Here is a 21,922-nt window from a genome sequence, read left to right as displayed (position 1 = left end):
TAAAGAAATTGAAGGAAGCTCAGCAGATGGTCACCAGAATGGTCAGGGCTGAAGTATTTGACCTCTGAGGAGAAGCTAGGGAATCTGGGTTTCATCAACCCAGAGGAAGAAAGAGTTGGGAGAGCAGCAGCCCCCAGTAACTATGAAGAGGGTATAAAGATGACAATTCTGAGCCTTTGACCCTATACTTCAGTAATTGGATTCCCACCTTTCACTGGTTTCTGCTGACCACATTTCCTTTTTCATAACAGGATGTCACTAGTACTTTCAAATCACAATTCTCTGTACTTTATGACCATTTATCCTCTCTTAACTTCATTCATTTTTATAGAAAACTGTGTCCCTATAGCAATACAGTAGTAAACTATTTAGAAGAGGATATATGAACACTCTTATCCAAAACAGCACCAGTAAAAGAAAGAAGTACTGAGAGTACTATATCTTGCAAGAAATTTGAATACTTACTCACTTTTTCTTGTGTAAAAAAAAATGTTAACACTCAAAACATAGAAGTCATTGTGAATTAAAGCAGAATAATAGTTGATGGCATTATCAATTACAATCCAGGAGTCTGGATGCAAAAACCTAAGGCAAAACAACCAAGGTAAATGATATTTCTTGAAACAATAAACAGATTCTGGCTACAACAATGTCCTTTAGGGTAATGCAACTTTGAGTAGCACACTGCCTTGAGGGAAACTGTCATTATTTCCCTTTCTTGCTTTCTAACCAGTAATTTGCCACTGGGAAGGCACAGCCCACTAAACCAAGCCAGTAATTTGTCACAAAGCATCATAGATATTCTTACTAGATAACAGCATGTAGCCCGTAGATTTCATTACTTACCGAAGGGAGTCCATACTAGGAGGAGGAAAATCCAGGAAAATTCCACATGTCAGACATTACCTGGGACAGAGCAATTCCCAGCAGTGCCATCTTGAAGCGAATCCAGGTTTCTTGCTCTCAGAAATTATGAAGTGCCTCTTTCCTTCTAATTATTCATGACTGACTTAAGTCAATAGTGGATTCTAGGAACATGTAATTGTAAGGTCATTCATCAGCGGATGAAATATGAAGAAAAACCCTCCTGTGAACCAATCTTTTCTCACCTTCAACCCCGAGAAAAATTCCTATTCACGGCAAAAAAAGCATAATCAGAAATGGTCATTGTGGTAAAACAAATTACAAGCAATTAAAGGGATTGAAATGTCCTATTTCACTTTCCTGGAATACATATTTCCCTTCTCTGTGTCAATCCTTTTGAAGAAAGCAAGACCAGGTCATCACAGGTGATTCAGTGCTAAAAGGTGAAGGAAATAGCTTAGTGGGATTTTTTTTAAAAGCAGGTGTCTGCAATTCTTATCAACATCAGTGTTTCTTAAAGGTAAATGTTTGCTTAAACCTCTGAAAGAATGGAAATATTTAAAAAAGCTCCTCACCAACACAGATGCATATAAAAAAACCAAAATACCTAACAAACAAACAAACAAAAAAAAACACAACAAAAAACCCAGACAACTATCCTTATTAAAGTTTAGCCTATTCATTTATATGATTATGCACATAAGGCTAAGCACTCCTATATCTTTTCAGATTGGAGTAGTAATGAGGAAGCTCACAGTAAAGTAGTATTCCATTGAATGCAATTAACTTACAAAATACAACAAACCCAGAAATGAAACATAATTATGACATTGATCTTCCCCAATTGCATCCAAGCACCAAAGAATAGACCCTTAAGAATAAAATATAATTATTGCACTTATCTTCTCACTTTTAAATACTCTTTCTATCTGTATTGGCAAATTAAGCCTGAATAGAAATACAAATTCACATGAAATTACTTAAAGAAACATCACTGAAGCTGTATGCTTAGATGCTTTATGATTCTTTTCACATACAAAATTTTTAAATAAAATCTTTAGTTCTCAGATTGCTTCTTTATATTTTTATAGCTCATGTACTTAGACCTGTGTTGTAAATACACTAATTAAATGTTTGCACCACTATGTGTGCAACTAGAATCTAATGAGTGTTACCTATATATGACATCAATACTCAAAATATAAAGCTTTATATTTTATTAGTAGAAGCATATTTTATATGCTGCCATAGTACTCTATTTTTTGCTCTTTGACTACAGGATTATTTGAAACTAAAGATCCTCTGTTGCTTATTGTAAGACCACTCATTATATCTAAATTTTCAGCCTGAGCATGTGTAATACTATGGCTTTAATGCACTGTAGAATGAGATGCCCACTCACAGTGCAGGGTGTTCAAGCTGTCAGTAAATCCAAAGTAAATTAGACAAGGTCATACATCAGTATGTAAGTGTAAGGTTTATCACTTTGGATTTTGTTCCCTGCAACTTCCTGCTCTTTTTGTTAAAATGTACATTTCCTGCATTTTACATGAATCCTGTGTTGATCTCATGCCTTAAAGGAAAGGGTCTCTCATGACCAAAATCTTTCATGCATCTCATTAGCTTCATTTAGATTCACTGTGTACACTTTTCCACTTGCCACTGCTGTATATAGTATAAAGTAAATTTTGTCTGTGAACAGCCTTTCTAGGCCAAGGTAGGGAGAGGGTCTATTAGCCTCAGATGTTCCCTCCACAAGTGAGCAGTTTCTTGGACCAAGCATGAAAAAGCTGATAAAAGGAGTCGTCCCTGAGCCCACATGAGGGGATGAAGAAAGAAAGGCCATCAGCACACCAACCCTCCCTAGCAATCAGGCCAGCAGCAGCCTCAGCTCATAAAGCACAGATCATACCTTCAATGGATTCTAAATCTGGGCTAATTTTACTTTCTGAAAAAAAGCATCTGGCTTCTTAAAGATGTATGTCTTTGGTTAAAGGGGATTTTTCAAAAATTAAAATTAAAGTGATGAAGTTCTGAAAACTTCTTGGTTATATGTGGAAAATGCACTTGTCTTTTCCAGAAAGCTGAAGTCTTAAGACAGCATCTTACAGCTTGCAAGAAGAGATATTTTGGGGGGGTTTCACTCTGAACTCCAGCCTTGGGACACTGAGATGCTTATGTATTTAATATTTAATTATGTGGATTTGAGGCATTTTCAAACAGAACAAGTAAAATCAAATTAGGTAAAATCAACTGTTGAATGAGTGGTTAGCTTGCAACATACTGCATATTTACACCTAAATGAAGTTTCTTTTTAGTAGGGTAAATTAAGAGAGAACCACTTAAATCCCAAAAATATTTAATTAAATAAGGTAATTATTGTAGAGCTATATTTGAACAGACAATACAGTTGCAGTAATTATCTGTAATTATGCAGCTCCAATCAGAGAATAATGGAGGTTTCAATGTCACTAAGCACTATAAGGATAATTACTCTCTCCATTATTCTGATGGGCACATAATTAGCAACTTTAGAAAAAAATCTTCATGGGGGCATAACAGCCACACTTTAACTACAGGCTGGATCGGGAATGATCAAGGTATTCAATGCAAAAAGAAAAAGTAGCATCCTCAGTTTAGTCCAGCTGAACAGTCATGTACTTCCCAAAAAGAGCATTTATTCCACAGTAACAATGAAGGGACCCAATCATGCTTGAATACATTAGTATTCTTACTGAATGGAGACCTTAAAATAGTAGTATTTAATCATAGAGTTGAAAAAATTCCAGATAAAAGCCTCTCCTCTAAGAGAGGATATATCCCGGTCTGGAACAACAGTGTAACCATGGATTCATCTAAACTTCTAGCTGGTTTTTAAATGCTATACTCCTGGTCTGAGGAGGAAAATATCTGAGCCAAAGCATAGAATTTCTTCAAACATGTCACTAAAAATCAGAAGGAAAAGAGAGTAGAAACTCTGATGACAGTACTACCACACTGTACTCCAGAGATAAACATAACTTGTCTTACAAATTTCTGTATGAACTGTGTCAGTTTTCTGTGGTTCACCTTTAGCATTACACAGAAACTGTGACCTTACAAGAATGGATGTACCTGAAAGCCAGACATCACCTCACATTTTGGTCTGTTTCTCAATCTGCAGTGCTGGACATGACCTATTTTGCAATAGACTGTTAGTTCTGCTGACAATAGACACGTTCACCCCACTGGACATGGCCATGATACCACCTGAGAGCTGCCAGCAAGCCTGACAGCTCAGCACCCATCACCTCTATGGACATTACCAAACACTGCTGAGTTCACCTGCTGCTTACTTGATGGCAATGCCATGAGATCACCTCTCCACATACTCTTCCCAGTCACCTGTGATCACTGTGGTACCTGGGCTAAATCCCAGATTGGTTGCATCCCACTATAGACATACTGCTGACTCACCTAAGCCAGGGAGCAAAGTTAAGCTGGGTTTTCTGCTCAGTCAAACAGAGAAGTGTATCTTGGTGAGGTCTGGTGGATTGTATTACCCCTTGGAAGGGTTTGTCCCACTCCTACAGCTACACTGCCAAAAGTTAACTCAGTCACATATCTGAAGCTGAATGGATTGACTCCAGATAAAAGAGGAGATCAATCTTTGCTGTCCATCCTTATCAAGGGTGGCACAGTGAAAAAAGGGCTGCCCAGTCGGGGTTGACACAGTATCACACTGTTCCTCACCTAGCACATAGTACAAAGCTTCAGGAAGACTAACCTGCTGCTCCCAAATGCGAGCTGGAAAATTTTTCTCTCTCTTCAGATGACCCACATGCGGGATACAAAAGACAACCCAAGACCCCCCACTCATTCCTTAGCCAAGCCCTAAGGAAAATACAGCACTGTCACTGACAAGAAGTATCTCCTATCTATACAAAACTTGGCAGCTACAACCACTGAAATTATGTTCAGGGAAAGTAATGTGGTTTTAAAGGGATTTAATTAGACTTTTAAATGGCAGTCAATTCTAGAGAAGGAGCAGACAGGCTCACAGTTTTTCCCTTTTATGGGTGATGTAATCTTCTCTGGTCATTTTTGGAACCAGATGCCCACCTAAGATTTCAGAGGCTTTCAAGCACAAACTTTTGAGGGTGTGAACCGGAGTCAAAAGTATTAAAATTGTCTGTGGCCTAGATAAAAACGGTATGCAACACAGAAAATGTATTTGTGTGGGGGAAAAGAGATACCCTTCTTATACAGTTGCAGTTATAAGACCTGAAAATCATCAGTGCTCCATTTTGTAGTGTAGAAAGAAGTAAAGGTGTTAGAAGCCTCTTTTCAAATTTTCACATGAAAAAAAATATTGAGGAAATATGGTGCTTTTAAGTGAGACTATTGAGACTTTCTGCTAGACTAACAGCTTTGCTGATATGATATGTATTTGAATTTCAAACGTGACAAACAGCACATGCTGATTGCAAGGCTCAAAAGACAGGCTCCACCCCAAGCCTGTTCCTCTGCCTTCAGGTTGTTCATCAGATGTCTGCAGCCCAGTGTCACAGCCTCTCAGTCTCCCAGTCTGGGAGGCTGACAGTCAGCTACAGCAGGTCAGACACCTGATGGCCTGAAAGGCAGCCAGGTATGTCCAGGGACACAAAGAACATGTTCCAGCTGCCCACTTAGTAAAGCCCTGCAAACATGCATAATCCCTGTTGGCAGCCTGTGCTCTCTTAACATATTTCAGCCATTTTGAACTAAAATGTAGAAGCAAACTGAAATTCTATCACACACTTGCCCCTCAACTCAATCCATCACCTCTTTGCAAACAATGAAAAGAGGAGTCCTGCAGTTTTCTCGTTAGGCCAATACTTTACGGGCAATGCAAGATGAAGTGAATAACAGTCTACATTTGAGCAAGGCTGTCCTAGCAAATGCTTGATCATTGTGCCCCATAAAAGGGGCTGTAGCTTAATCAGGACTTTTGACTCCCATGGTGATTAGAGAGCATGAGGAAGACCAAATTTTCCCAAAGAGACAGTCTGCATCCATGCAGGGAAAAAATGTTCTCAGTATGTTCAGAACCAAAATTGCAATGACATCTGCACACTACTGGGTCAGACTTTGCTTATTATATGGTATAAATACGTCTTCTTGTATTAAGTTTTGTGACAACCAGCCATTGTTTGAGTGGATTACAAACAACTCCCCTGGAACTGGATACCAATTGTTACCTCATAGTTTGTAGCATTTCAGTAACTACATTATTCAGAATAATAAACAATTAACATAAGAACTTCAGATTTCGTCTGCAGCAAATATATACTTTTCTTTGATGTTTGTTCTACACAGTTGCCAGTTTCTTGTTTTATTATGTTTGTGCACATTCATCTAAGATGACTGAATTATTTTTCTTCCTAGTAGTGCTTCCTATGTTTTTTGGGGGAGACAATGTTGTGTCACAACAACTCTATTGATCCACACTCTTCACTGATATGTTAGCAATTATCTTTCACTTTTTTTTCTCCCCAAAAGGCTGTGCTATTGCATTGCCTCCATTTCTTTCTTTTTTACATGATTTTTTTACTTAATTTAGTTTTGAACTTTGAATAAGTTCACTTTTAAAGTAGACTTTAGTTAGTTCTTTTGTTATTTGTAGGATTTATCGTGATGTTGACTAACAAAATTGCATGCCATGCCTATTCTGCTGCATTAACAGAGATAGTTTTCAACTTCTATCTTCACCTCTCCCTGTGCCTCTGGGCATGTGGTGGACAAACCATCGGGGGTTAAAAAAGAAACAAAACAAACAATAAAACCCACCACAGCCACAATGACAAAACAAACAAAAAACCAACAGGCTTGTATTGCCCTACTCTGTAAACAATTCAAAACCCTGACAGAGAAAAATGCAGCAACAGAGAGCTCTAGAGGCCCTATCCTGCATTGCACCAACTCCCACATATATACAGTTTCACATACACAGTATGCATGCCCTATCTCTTCTGTTCATCTGATGCATAGAAAGCTTACAAAACACATCAGCCATAAGCTGCAAATATATAACGTCCATCACTTTGCTCAGTTACCGGATGCAGGTTTGTTTAGTTCTTTGAAAATGAAGGAGGCAGGGGAGTGTTTTGCTTGGCTCTTTCTTTGAAAGCTAGGGTTTTTTATGACAAAACAATAGACCCTAGTTAACCCCTATAAAAAGAGAAAAGTGTCATTACAGTAAATTCTGGACCAACTCTGTAATATTGCAATTTTCCTAAAATTTTAAGAAATCATAAAACCCACAATACTTTCTCAGTTCAGGTGAGGAGCTGTGGTTACAACTACATTTATACAAATCCCTTTGAGGTAAACTTTAAGTGGTCAGCAGGAAAAAAATCCTTTTTAAGAGATCCCAATCTCATTATTATATGTAATACAGGCAATCATCAGGTACCACTGAGGTTTATCTTTCTAAAATACTGTTGAGCCATCTGGCAGAAGGTAGGTGAGCAGCTTCTGTGAAGGAGCTGCCTGTATCCCACCCATGTGCTAAGGATTACAACTATGCTACTGTGTAGCTGACCATCAACCTGATCATCACTATATGCAGAACAAGAGCTAGAACTACTATCCAAGATCAGAGACTGAACTTGCCATACCATAAACACAGCTCTGTTTCACAGGGACTGTTTTAACTCAGGTCCTGAAGTTTCCTCATTACTTATGAACCAGAATTTGCCTTTTTAATTCGAAGAAGTCCCCAAGCAGCTGTATCCCAGCTCAATGACTGCCCCACCACACCTCTCTGGTATCACCCCAGTGTCTCTGGGAGTCTCTTTCCCTGTTGCACCTGAAGGAAGAGGGCTGTGGGCATGCCTGCCAGTTCCCAAAACACTTCCTCTTAGAGAGAGTCAAGATTTCTCAGACATTCATGTGATGATCAGCTAAGCCAAAGGACAAGAGTTCAATTACAGAACAGTGATTTGTTCACTGTCCTGTGTTTTAATCCATCCCTTTCTGCAACCTATCCTCCAAGCTGTTCAAATCATGTTCTTCCATGAAAAGATAAGAGCCACACAGAAATCTTTTCTGAGGCATACAAATGCTTTATTCCTCATTGTTACCCTACATAATAGAAGGGCATATTCCCTAACATCTGTCAGTTTTAACGCTTTAAATTCCGTTCACAGCCTTCAGGAGAAATAAAACCATAAGGATGTCACAAACAAGCCTCAACATAACCAAGAATGTTTGCCATTTCCTGACACACTTATGCAGATGATCTGTGGGGAGAAAAAACCCAAAGGACCAAATTTTGGCCATCCCCAAATCCACACCAGATGTGGGACTGCAACAATAAAAATGGTCAGATTTTCTCTCTGTTTGACTCACGTATGTATGTATTATGTTATCTTATAACCTTAATAACCTTCTTAGCTACATTCTGTTTTAAATGCAAGACATTAGTATAGGAATGAAACACCATACAAGTTAGCATAACAACTTTACAATGAGAATTATTTAAACAGTTATTGATTACATGATGAAGATGCAGAAAAAAGTATAAAACCTGCTTATAGATGTAGCCATCTCAACTAGACAAACCACATAAAGCATCATGTCTCTGCAACATCCCCTTCCTTCTGGCAACCAAAAAATCAATGTTTGTCTTTAAGTAGGCTCTCCTCAACCCTCAGCTGCCAGGGTCGAGGTATTTTTGCCAGCCTCCTTCTACTCTGAGATCAGCTCCTAAAAGGTAAGTGGATTTTTTCCCTCCCTAACTTTAACCATCTCTTTTCTGCAAATCCTCTTTTTCACATCTTCCCCTCAAGAACAGCTAGTGGAAGTCTCCTTCAGAGACTGCATCTTCCTCTTAAGACTTTCCTGCATTTCTTCCTATTGACCACTCTCAGATGGTTAGCCCCAAAATTCACAAACAATGGGTCAGACTAAAATACTATGAAACACTAACTACACAAAGCTTAAAAATAACAGGTATAATTTTTAGCCTAGAGATCTAGGCTACTGATGCAGTTCCCTCAGCGGAAGACCCCATGGGGAAATCAGACCCCTTTGGGACTGATCACAGAATAATAGAATGTCCTGGGTTAGAAGGGACCTTATACATCATCCAGCTCCAACACTCCCGCCATGGCCAGAGACACCTTCCACTAGACCACGCTGCTCAGAGCTCCATCCAACCACAGCTTCTCTGGGCAACTTTCCAGTGCCTCACCAGCCTCATAGTAAAGAATTTCTTCCTAATACCTAATCCAAACCTAGTCTTTTTCAGTTTGAAGCCTTTTCCCCTTGTCCTGTCACTCACTACATGCCCTTATAAATAATCTTTCTCCATCTTTCTTGTAGGCTCCCATTAGGTACTGGAAGGACACAATTAAGTAAGCCTTCTCTTTTCGCTGCTGAATAATTTCAATTCTCTCAGTCTTTCCTCATAGGACAGGTGCTCCATCCCTCTAATCATTTTACTGGACCTCCTCTGGACTCATTACAGCAGGCTGATGTCCTTCCTGTGCAGGGACCCAGAGCTGGATGCAGCACTCCAGGTGAGGTCTCACAAGAGCAGAGCAGAGGAGCAGAATCAGCTTCCTCAGCCTGACCATGCTGGTTTTGATGCAGTCCAGGACATGATTCACTTTCTGGGCTGTGAGTGCACATCGCCAGCTCATGTCCAGCCTCTCATCCATCAGCACTCCTAAGTCCTTCTCAGCAGGACTGTTCTCCATCTGTTCCTCCACCAGCCTGTATTGATACTGGACATTGTCCCTACCCAGTTGCAGCACCTTGTATTTGCTCTTGTTAAACCACATGAAATTCCCATGGCCCCACTTGCCGAGGTTATCCGAGTCCCTCTGGCTGGCATCCTGTCCTTCAGCTTGGTGTCACCTGCAAACTTGCTGAGGGTACACTCCATCCCCTTGTCTATGTCAGTAATGAGGACAGCACGTATACATAGTAAGAGAGAGTTTCCAAGGCATACAATCACCTTCAGAGATGGCCCATCATTAGATTAAAACAGCTTTGAACTGTACAAAACTCAAACTGGTCATCTGCCCATGAAAGGCTCCACAGCTTGCTTAGCTAGGAACTAAGACAAAGCACTGCAAGTGAAATTCCAGTGACCTGCTGTCATCTGCCTGGCCTCACAGGGACAGAGGGAGAACAGTTTTTTGGCAGCACATGAGAATCTTCACAGCTTTTCAAGGCTTCCTGCAATTGTCAACACTGAACCTCGCAAGCTTTCACAGTCTTTTTCACAGAAGAAGAGTGGACTGTTCTGATCCAAAAAGTAATGGCCAATAGAAAATTACATTTTTGGATGAAGAAGCCTCCAAGCTGACTTATTATCCATTTTGCCATGTTAAAAATGTTGTACAATGCCACGCCCATATATTCAAACAAGGTGTGCATTGTGTGGGTTGCTCAAGTAGTCCCAAATATTCAATGAAAAAAAAAAAAACAGACCACACTCCAGCAAATGAGTTTGAAAAAAGGTCAATAATGGTCAGCTTGAAAGTTGTAAGGAGTGCATAAAAATATAACCCAGAACTGTGGATGCTGCCTCAACATATAAGCACCAGAAATTTTCTCACATAAGTCTAATCACATGTGAAACAGCTTGTATTTATCTAGTTAAAATAAAAGAAAAAAGAAACAAAGGAAACTCAGGAAAGAGCAAGCCTTAATTCAGTCTGATGTATTTATGTATTTAGCAAAATATTCCTTACAAAAAATTAGACTATAGTCACAACAATAATTAATATAGAAAAATAATTGTGTTTATATATATGATTCTCTTAAGTAGAAGTAGCTTATGTCTAACTTTTCATTCTAATATTAATTAAAAGAAAATACCAGTATTCAGTTGTTTAATAAACACAGCAAGCAATGTCATGGTCAAATAGAAAAGGAACAGGTTTTTGCTCAAAATGCACCAAGAGGAAAAAGAATTTCTAGATAAGTAATAATCAACAGCAAACTGCAATGCCATTATGCTTTACAGAGAACAGAATGGAATGTGTGGGAAGATTAGAACAGAAAAAATAAAGAAAGTTATGAAAAACCCAGATACCTGACATAAGAATGAGAAAAGGACATGGCTCGGCATTCTACAAAAATGATTCAAATAAATCTATACTGTGGCAAACAGGAAAAGGAAATAGAAAAGATATAATAAAAATCCATTTAGTTTTCTTTGCCATTCCATTTCACAGCAATAATATCTAAGGTCATCTCTCATATAAACTTACCCTAAGTAGAAACATTTTGCTTCAGTTTCCATTGAGATTGGACAGTAAAGTCATTATAATTTGTTCATGTGGTGATGTTCTTTATCTTGTGTGGTTCCTCACAAAGTAATACATTCTATAATTGGAGGGGGAGAAAACAGATTCGTATAATACCAATGAGTGTTATAGGTAACAAAGACAGTTTTACTGGCTTATAAAAATTGAAACAAGATGGACACAAAAGGCTATGAAACTTTGCCAATGAGTTCATATTTTTCACAGGAATACAAAACTCTCAGGACACTAAGTTCAAATCATCATCTCTATCTCCCACTATATGATATCTTTGGCAAGGCTTATGAAGCATGTTCCCATCTCTCAAAACCCTTAGGTTCCCACAAAGACTTGGACTATTTTTCAGAAGTCTCCATTAGCCTTCAGAAAAAAATCAGATAGTGGGGTATTTTTACAGAGTGAGTAAAGGGTGTTCTCTAGGGAGTATTTATACATATAAAATTGTGTGTGTGTGTGTATTTTTATACAGACACACAAAATTAGTTTGAAAGCAGTTTTGTCTGAAAAAAGGAAAAGCACCCTAAAATATTTTGACGGGTGAATGCTACGCGGTTTGGGATTTATAGTACCCATTACTTGAGTTCCAAAAACTGGTAATGTTAGAAAGATGTTTAAATAATCACTCTAAAAGATTGACTGCAATTATAAAATACTATATCGCTATACTTTTTAATTTTGTACTTTCTCTTCTTTCCAATGTGCTGAGGATGATACTAATAATGTCAATAATATTCATGCATCAGTCTCATACAATGTATGTCTGCCCTCTTCTATATCGTGTTAAGAGCAGGAGTGAAGGTGCTGATCTCTGGTAAAAAAAAAACATTCTTTCAGTCAAAATTCAGATCAAAATGTTAGTACTTATAATAAAATACTACCATTAGAATGAAAACAAGCCTAGGTAATTGCTGTAACAATGAGTAGGGTAAGACTGCATTTAATGTTCCCCTTCATTACAAATCATTTGGCATCCATTCTAATTTCTAGCCTATTCTCAGAAAAAAAAATTATTTGATGTGTTGGTGGATGTCATATGTGCCTTGTACATTTATAGCACTTCTATTGTAATTCAACATTAATTATATTTCCCATTAGGTACTGCACAATGCTGCAATATTAAATGCTCCAATTTGGGAAATGAGAAAATTAAGCTCACTTTTGTCTATTCTAATCCCATTTTACCCTTATTACACTCCAGCATCAGAACTCTCATCTTCTGTTGTATTACCAAACCCACAAACACACAAAACACATTCTTTCACACAGAAAGGCTAAAGCTTTGACACTAGAAAAGAAAAAAAAAGAAGAAGAAGAAAAGAGAAAGAGAGAAGTGAGAGGGATAGGAGAGAAGGAAAAGAAAAAGGACAAGAAAAATGACAATAAAAAGGAAAGAAAAGTAAAAAAGAAAAAAAAAGAAAAAAAGGAGGGGGAGAAAAAAAATACTGCAACTGAATTTTCGTCAATTCCATATCAATTTAATATATTTTCCTGCTTTTCAATTCTTACTAGAATCATAAAATACAAGTTCAGAGAAAAAATGGTGCACTAGATTCCAGTCATCATAGGTATAGAAACAATAAACATCCATGACAGCAGACTACTGGTCAGTGACTTTAAGAGATATGCTACTTCATGTGTAGCCTGACCTCTTCTCACTCAGTTTGACATTTGCTCAGAGATGACTAGTGTTTATTTTCCCATAGCCATGTTTATCACAGGAACATAGGATAAAAGAAAAGAAGAAAAAATGGGCATTCAGAGCTTTTTCATCTTTTTATTGAGTCATAGAGAGCTATCCCTCCTAAAGTGAACTTGATTACTAGTATAGAATAAAGAAATTAAAAAGGGAATAGTACAGAGGAAAATACACATATATTTGTGGGAAAAAGTATTTTAAAACATCAGGAGGCTTTTTACATTTTCTCTGATGCCACATAACTGACAGACTTTATAGAGATTGGGTCCTGCTGTAGGAACTTCTGTTGCTAGACTTCATTTCACCAGTACACCTGGTGACCTTTCTAGGCATCTCTGCATGTGTGAAGCCTTTGGTTCTTAGTGTAGACAGGCAGGTTGAAAACCCAATTATGATCTTCAAATAAGTTACCAAGCAGTCCTTCTACCAAAATCTTAAGTTAAACACAGCACTTCTCAAACAGAGGCTAAAACACCCACAAAGAAACAGGAAAAAAGAGGGAAAAATAAGAAAGCATGAACAAGACAGGAACTTTAAGACCACCCAGATTCCCTTAGTCCACAAAGTCATTCTTGTCCATCTTTTCTGACCCTTTGAGTTAGACTCTCCAGAAACACTCTACCAAATAAGACAGGTATGCCACCTCTTTGCTGACAAACACTCCCAAAATAGACACATGGTTGAATAGGACGGTACAAGTCTTTTGTTCAAGAAAAGTTTTGGGAATACCAGACCAATTATTTCTATACCTGTCAGCAGGTGTTACTGTATTTGACTTACTAGTTTTAGAGTAGAACCTCATGGGATGTTGCTTGACTCTGTGGGAAGGCTGCCCATACCAGACCAAAGGACCAGATCTCATCTTCATCAGTGAAAGTGGGAAAACCCACATTTCTATATGCAACTGCTAGTTGTTGCATCCACACTAAGAAATCAAAGGACATGATGACTCGTAGGAGTGAGCCCTCTAGGGCCACTTGGGCAGAGAAGCTGTAGTCTTTCCTCAAGAGCTCTGCTGGTTTGCTTATTTCCCTTCAACAGAAATAGGGTCTTTCTCTGTTGTGTCTCAATATTTACATAAGCAACCAAAGCCTTCATCCAATTTCCATGGGCTTGAATCTTATAAGTCCCAGAATCTTACAGACTGTAAACTGCTTGAGTCGGGGAGGGAAGGTCTTGATTTTCTAAGCTCAGGTATGTGAGACCACTTGACCAGCTAAAGCACAGAGATACAAAATCCCTCCTCCCTTTTGAGTCTTTAAAGCAAAAAACTATATAAAGAAATACACTGGAGGAAACTGGAAAATAAAACTGCAGATGAGGAATGGAAAAGGAAGAAAGGATGAAAGAGGAGCTAACACTCTGATTGAAGTTTAAGACAGTTTCATGTACCTTGTTCATTTTTGCTTTTCAAAAAAGACAAGCCCATACAGGAAGGTCCTCCAGAGCTAGACATGAACAGCTATGTCCTGAATCGTAAAACAATAGCTGCCTAGGCCAAAGTAATAACTTTATAAGCCATAATTTCATTGAGTAGTAATTTAACCATGCTATTTTCCAGCTGGAAGAAAGTAGTAGGAGGGAATGTTTATTATACAAACACAGACTCCACAACAGTAATACATGCTTAATGTGAACCAGTGCCACAAAAATTGGAAAAAAAAATCGGAGATATCTTTGGGGAAAAGACTCAGAAGAGATACTGCATGCATAACAGCTGCTTAACACAAGTTTTCTGAAGGAACTCCAATTGTAATTGATAGTACATTCCTTATAAATCTTGGAAAGTACTAAAAAATTAAACCTTGAGGCTCCCATACAAATAAAACAAAAAAAAAACCCAACAAACAAACAAACAAACAAAAAAAGATAGGTAGATTCGTGTAGTTTCCAGGCCACTTTCTCAAAGAAAATAACCTACAACACCTCTGTAAAGTAAGAATTTACTGCACTCAGAAGAAAATGTTATAAAGAAAGTGATTTTTTTAAAATATTATAGATCACTTCTAATAAAATCTCCTAACAATACTGCTACAGTCAGTTATATCATTCCTGGACATATTGATGTTGCCATATACTTAAATATAGGGCTTCAGTAAAAGAGTCATGTTTCTGAAAGTTTATCATGCACCTATAAAAGTTTCATGTTGAATTATTAGATTTTTAGCATGATTATAGTATGTCCATTACATATTTATAACAGCATTACAGGGCTTGAGAGCAGGGACAGTGCTGGCAGTCTCTGTCCAACACTTCAGCCAGGTGTCTCTGCACAAAGGAACACTGCAGTCCTAAGGCCGAGACATAGCCAAGGAAAAAAAAATCTGCAGCCTTTACTGAAAGGACTACAAGAATCAGCATGCCACACAGAGCAAAATCTTGGTATGCATGGATCAGTCACTGAATCAATAAAGATTTATTCAATATTTTCCCTTTACAGTCAGAATTTCATTTCAGAAACCTTGACCATGTCCTGGACCTGTACCAAGCTTCCTGAGCATGGCAGCACAGCCTAAACTTGGTGTGTGCAGTCTCAACAGTATCCTGTGAAGGTCCAATGAATCTTCTCATCACTGCTTTCTCTGAGCCAAAATCAGATGCTGCAGTAGCCAAGATCTTTACTGCAGCCAAAGTTCATACATAAATTAATACAAAAGACCAATACTCCATGGAGACAGTACTTTTGAATGTAGGTTAGAGTAGGTTTGGGCTACTGAAAAGGAATACCATGTCACTCTATCAGCCCATTTAAAATTTACTCTACTGTTCAGTTTGGTTTAACATAGATACCATTGTTAAGTAGCTAAAAATGAAAAAAAATAACAGAATACAAATTGCAGAAGTCTTCTTTTATGGCAACTTTTACTTCTTAGTCTCTTTGCATGTAATCAAATTAGTCTTGTCAAAATTTGTCACTAAATATTCGCAATAAAACTTCTGGTTATGATAATATTTGTTTTTATTATCCTTAATAGCATTTTCAGAAGTGTTGCCCTAGGGACCTGTATAAGTCTTGATATTTAAAAATCAGTCATCTGATATTTGGAATTACTTAAAAGTACCCAAACAGCAGCTCAGAATAAAGGTTGTGTATGTGTGGGTGTGAATGCATGCAAGGGCATAACCTTTCTTCATGAAACCTCTACTTTTTTTTTCCAAGCCACAATATTTTGGGTACTTAAAGTCCTATAGTAGCAAGCTCACATTCAAGATTTAACCTATGTCAGTGAAAGAAATGTTAGTTCCTTGCAAGTTACACTATCTACTGGCTGTTCAACTTCATTTGCTGCACATGCTGATATGTGAAAGCCCAGATTGCAGGACAGTCCACTGCAACACCTCGAGGACTTTGCAAATGATGCCAAAGGGGTTTTTGATTTTCAATTTTCACATTTTGTAGATTTTAGAAACACAGTAACTGTAGCAAACGTAGATGTAATGTGCTAATATTCTGGCAGCCTAAGTTCATTGTTTATACATCCTAACCCTTAGCATTTATCAGTAGCTCAAATTCTCTTATTTGCCTAGTCTCTTTTTCAAGGTAAAGAGCTGAATGCTATCAGAAAGGCCTACAGAACAAGACATAAACACAGGGCAGAGTGACTCAGAACTTAGAACTGGAAGAGCTCCGGGAGACCTTCGTGTGCCCAAGGAAGAGGAGAATGAAGAACGGAGGGTCCCAGTGACCCCAGACCCAATTCCAGGGGGTGGAATGGGGTGGGATGGGGTTGGACTGAGAAATGTGTAAAGCAATGATTGGAGGGATCTTATTATAAAAGCCATGGAAACTAAAACTGGAGAGCACATGCATGTCACCATGTATTCCTGTGGGCCATAGGCCTGTGGTATTAAAGGACCTTTACTTTTTATCTTCCCCTACACTGACATGGCTCAGAGTTCTGCTTTGGGAGGGTCACTCACGGCATCACAAAGTCTGTTTGGACATAGTATTAATTTACCAGAAGCTGGTCAGTTCTGGACTTCCATTCTTTTTAGCATATGTCAAAAGTAGTTTTCAAGTAAAGTTCAAGCCTTGCGGTGGTTTACGGAACAGAAAAGCACAGTTATGCCCATTGTACAGATCATATATTCAAGCCTCAGATCTACATGACCTGTACAATAGAACCAAATAAATCAATACTAAAATTGGTAGAGAACTTTCTCTCTTTATTTTGACTGGTGTGATAATTCATTGAATATCTTGCCACTTTTAAGATTTACAATTATCACTTCTTAGTATCCCAGTTTAAAACATCTATTTTAAAAGTATTTTATGAAAGTGTAAGTAATGTTAACATGAAATTGAAATAGACTTTTTTGTTGTTGCTGTTGAGAACAGAAAGAGCAATACATTAATCATTACTTAACATTACTTTCCAGACAGAAGGCAGAGAGAACTGTCTAACTTCATATTTAGCCTTCTCTGACTGGAAATTTGTCAATTAAGACTTCTCTTCCTTGTATTATTTTAAGATTTTTTAAAAGCCAACTCCAACTGAATTAGCACAAGATCTCCAAGTGGGACGACAAGTTATGCTGACAGTTAAATGCTGAGTTATTCTAGTTTCTCATCTTTAAAAAAATGGAAAGAACTAGAATAGTAATAATAACTTCATATTACATGAGATAAAGTGAATTATGCTCACATTTGCTTTTCAGTGCGTAGACCATAACACATCTTGTTTCAAAGTCAGAGCCATTTTAGATCAATTGCAGGGCATTGCCTCATATTGCCTCATTTGGCAACAAGCATTGCCGTCACATTTCTCTCTCTCTACTATGTTTTGAAAGCCAAATCAATCACAGGAAGAAAGTCCACAGGTAAGACCCAACTTTAGAAGAGGGCATAAATCATCTCATGATGAGCTATTGAATGTTACTGCTGGACTACTTTTGGTGCCCAAATTGTTAGGCCAAAGCTATCTGGTTTGGTCTGCAGTTATATTGTCTGCAGTGCTGCAGACATATCTGTCATCCCTCCTTGTTTACTCTCAGGCCCTGTTATGGTGGCCATAGCAGAATATACAAAAGCACAGTAGTTTTAAACTAAATTACAATGACAGACCTTTTATCAGGCTTCAGAAGAACTCAGAAAGGAAATAGAGTTTTAACATAGGTGGTCTTTATAGAAATACAGATCAAGATTTAATGAATTAATTTTTAACAAGAGAAAAATAATAACTCTTGTAATTTTATTTGTTCTTTTAATAAACATTGCCACTGATTATTCCAAGGCTGGGCTTCTTTCTCATTATTTCTGTGAACAGAGATAGTCTTCAGAAAAATACAATGCAATAACTGTACAGCAAATACAATCATCTCCAAAATAAATAAAAAAATAAAACCCAGATAGAATCTTATCCCTGTCCCTACTGTGAGCTGATTTATCAAGCACTATATAGTAAGAAACACTTAGAGAAAAACGGAAAACAGTTTCTAAAGATGATTGTTGCAATCCCAATTGAAGCAAAACATTCCAAGAGGAAAAGTTTCCTGCTGTTATCATACAGCTTTTCAGCAATCTGAAAGTGAACCTATTTAGAGGAATGAGAACAGCCATCATTTCCCCATTGCTGTCACCTTGATCCATGTGTCTAGATGACTCATGATAAATAAATCCACGTATGAAACTGTCTTTTTTACAAGACTATGAACAAACTACATTACCATACTACAGAGACTTCAGAATTTCAGATAGACCAAAAATTTATTTCCAGTGTCCCATTTATTTTGCAAATTGCTGCACCAAAACTCTGCAGCATCCCCTCAGATTCCTGCAGTACTCGTTTTTCTGCTGTGCTTCAGTGAACACTTCACCAGCTGCGCCTTTCTGCAGCAGAATAAAATGAACACAGAGAAAACCTTCAAATCAAAGTGCAAAAATAATTTCTCCCCCCACTTTTCTTTATATCTACTGTCTCAGGTGCCTGCAGAAATTATTATGTGATCATCTGACTGCAGTAGTTAAGAGACATGATGAAGCTGCAGTCAGTATAGGAGGAAGAGTTTGAGCAGCTTCTCTCAACTTCAACTTTTTTCCTCACCATATCTTTGCTCTTTTCCCTCACACTAGAATATAAGCACCATACTTTATAGACTCCACTTTATATTAAAAAAAAATTGTGCATATTTTGCATTCCAATGTCTAGTCATTAGACACCAATCTCTGCCTAGCCTCTACTAAAAAGTATTATACTTTTTTTTCTCATAATCTTTCCCTAGTACACACCTTTCTTTTCTACATTTATTTAAACAGATTTTATCTTTGCTAACTCTTTAAGGCACTCTACATATATATTTGTGTTTCAGAACTGCCCTGGAAAGCAGTAGGATGCCAATAGTCTCTATGCCCCCAAGAAAAGACACCATAGTGAAAAAAAAACACCCCCAGCTGATGACACACATTCAGAGCAAGTGGTGTTGCATGCAACCCTTTCCACCTGGTTTGACCCAGAAAAAATAGCAGGAACTGACAAATTTTGTTGGTGTCATTAAGCTGAGCCTTGAGAACTAGCCAAGCTATAGATACTACACAGAAGTGTGTAATTGGTGCTTACCTCAGGGAAATACCGTAATTTAATTAGTGTTGAACCCACATTATTTTCATTAACTATTACTAGCCACTTGGGAAAAGGACCTGCTGTGCACAGGTGGCTTGGACATCTCTTCATGCTTTCAGAACCTCTGTTTGTACCAGTGAGACAGTGGCATAAACTATTGGAGGCAGGGAAGTGACTCATTAATTTTCTCTGGGCTATCAGAGCCATTTAATTTAGTCTTGTGAGATAAAACAAGAACTTGTGACAAAAACATCTGAGGTGCAGAAGCCGGGCAAAGGAGCTCAGGGCTCTTTAACAAGATTCTGCTTGAACAGTTCTGCTGGCTTGGATTTTACCATCACAATGTAATAGGGAAAAACCTGCAGTTTATTTAAGCTCCTTTCTTCTGAAGTGAAGTTTATTTAAGCTACTTCACCACCACAATCCCCCTTCCAACCTCGGAGTCAGAAGACAAATTTTCAGAACCCTTTTTTTCCAACCATATCAGTGAAGTCACCTCAGTCCATATCTCTGCTACAAACACAGTAGAAAAGACAATGAAGATTAAGACAAGTATGCCTGCAGTTATGGTTTCTACTAAAACCTCACTGTTCTCTGAATTTCAAAATAGAGTAAAATAGAAAAAATTTTCCAGGGCAGAAATCATCACAGCTAGCCTGGTTATCTGCCATCGTAGTCTCAAGGATAAGTAGATAAAATATGACCTCAGGCCATGGTTCACATGTATTTTCAATGCAAATATGCAACTACTTTCACGTCTGCAAAATCACAATGTACCCCAGTTCCATGCAGATCTACATTCAGGCTTCCAAATAGGTTTTCTATCTCCCTCAAGACTCATACTTTTAGTAATAGCTCTGAAAAATTACTCTGATTCAAGATCTAGTATCTTCCACTACTCATATTTTTGTAGTCCCTCAAGCACAAATTCTCTTTTACCTCTGGATGGATTACATCATTTTAACTAATAGCAAGAGGATTAATGTTATAGGAGAGAACTGTAGTTGAAACAATTTACAAAACTAAGTCCAGCTGGGGAACTCAGCCCTTAAAGATGAAGGCAAACATTTGACAAGTAAACTTAAGTGCCAGAAGACACTGCAACAGAATGTCCATGCCAGTACTTTTTAGTTTTGTAAAATTTTAGCTTTTAGTTACTTTATAAATATGTATATTTCTAAAAGAGGTATCATCACACACAGCAATTATTTTTCATGCAAAATGATAAAAAATTATTTAACTAGAAAATCACTTGCTCATGGAGAGAAAACTCTATAAAAATACCAATCAGCTTGCCTCCCATCCTGCTGTGGGAAAACCCCAGGAGCCAAGAAAGTGAACAGCTCTTACACAAAAAGCCCATTTGCACTCGTGAATCTGTGACTGTGACTTTTCTATATGCTCCCTGGTCATTCCTCTTCCCTGCACTCCCTCCTGCCTCCACGTAGGGAGCACTGCTGGGAGAAGCCTCTGACTCCCTGCAGGAGTTCCCCAAAAGAGGGCTTATAAGCAAGAAAGACAAACCACAGCAACTTGCAGAATGTGTTTGGTGCCCAACGGGCTACAAAGGAAAACAGCACAGGGGATGTTTTGACTTCCCTGAGCATGATACATAACTTCTTCTGCACCAGGCAAAGCAGTCTTTAGTGCTCCTTGTACCACAAGTTGTGGCCCAGAGCCCAGATAGTCATTTCTACTGCTATTGCTACTTAAGAGGTTTCCTGGTTTCAAAAATACCTTTATACAATTCTTTTAATGATTTCTATTAGCAAATACTCATTTCTTAGGAAGTCCTAAGCTAAACAAACAAGGAATTCATCTAGTGTGCTGAAAAATAAGCTCTTTCACAGAACTGAAGCCTCTTAATAAATACTATTCTTCACTATCAACCTTTTTTGAATTTTTTAATTAGGGTTTCACAGTCCATTCTTATATGCTGTGAGGCTTCATGTGCTCCACTGAGAGTAAATGAAGGTCATGAAGGTTTATTTGTGAAAGTTGGTATTGAACTATGTTGCTGTAATTTTGGGAAAGAGCACTGGGACAAGTTCTAGTGTCTTTGGTGTTCTCATCCATCTATGACAGGACTGGAAACCAAGCAGAAACACTCTCCATGGAAAACTGTAGCACTTAAGGTAAATACACTGAGGCAGAGAGCTGAATCCTGACCTTCTATTGTGCCAAGTTCTCCACTCCTCTTTTTTCCCCAATTATGATTTTTACAATGTCATGTCTTGATAAAGGGAAAACTTTTCACACAATATTATTCTGAAACCTCGTGTTTTTCCTATTACACTATAGTTGCCATAACAACTTGATGTAATATCTTATTTAATAATCATTCTCTGCATGCTTTTTAACATTTTAGTTGTCATGACAACAACATGGATTTTATTTCAGACCTATCTCCCAACATTCTTTTATGTGTTTTGGTTGCTTTATATGAAATCAGGCTCTGTCTCCACTAAAAAGACCAAAACAAAATCTGATGCAGCAGCCAG

This window comes from Pithys albifrons, chromosome 2, assembly GCF_047495875.1.
Source record: "Pithys albifrons albifrons isolate INPA30051 chromosome 2, PitAlb_v1, whole genome shotgun sequence".
Lineage (NCBI taxonomy): Eukaryota > Metazoa > Chordata > Aves > Passeriformes > Thamnophilidae > Pithys > Pithys albifrons.
The sequence above is the reverse complement of the archived record's forward strand: the minus strand, read 5'-3'. Positions refer to the sequence as shown.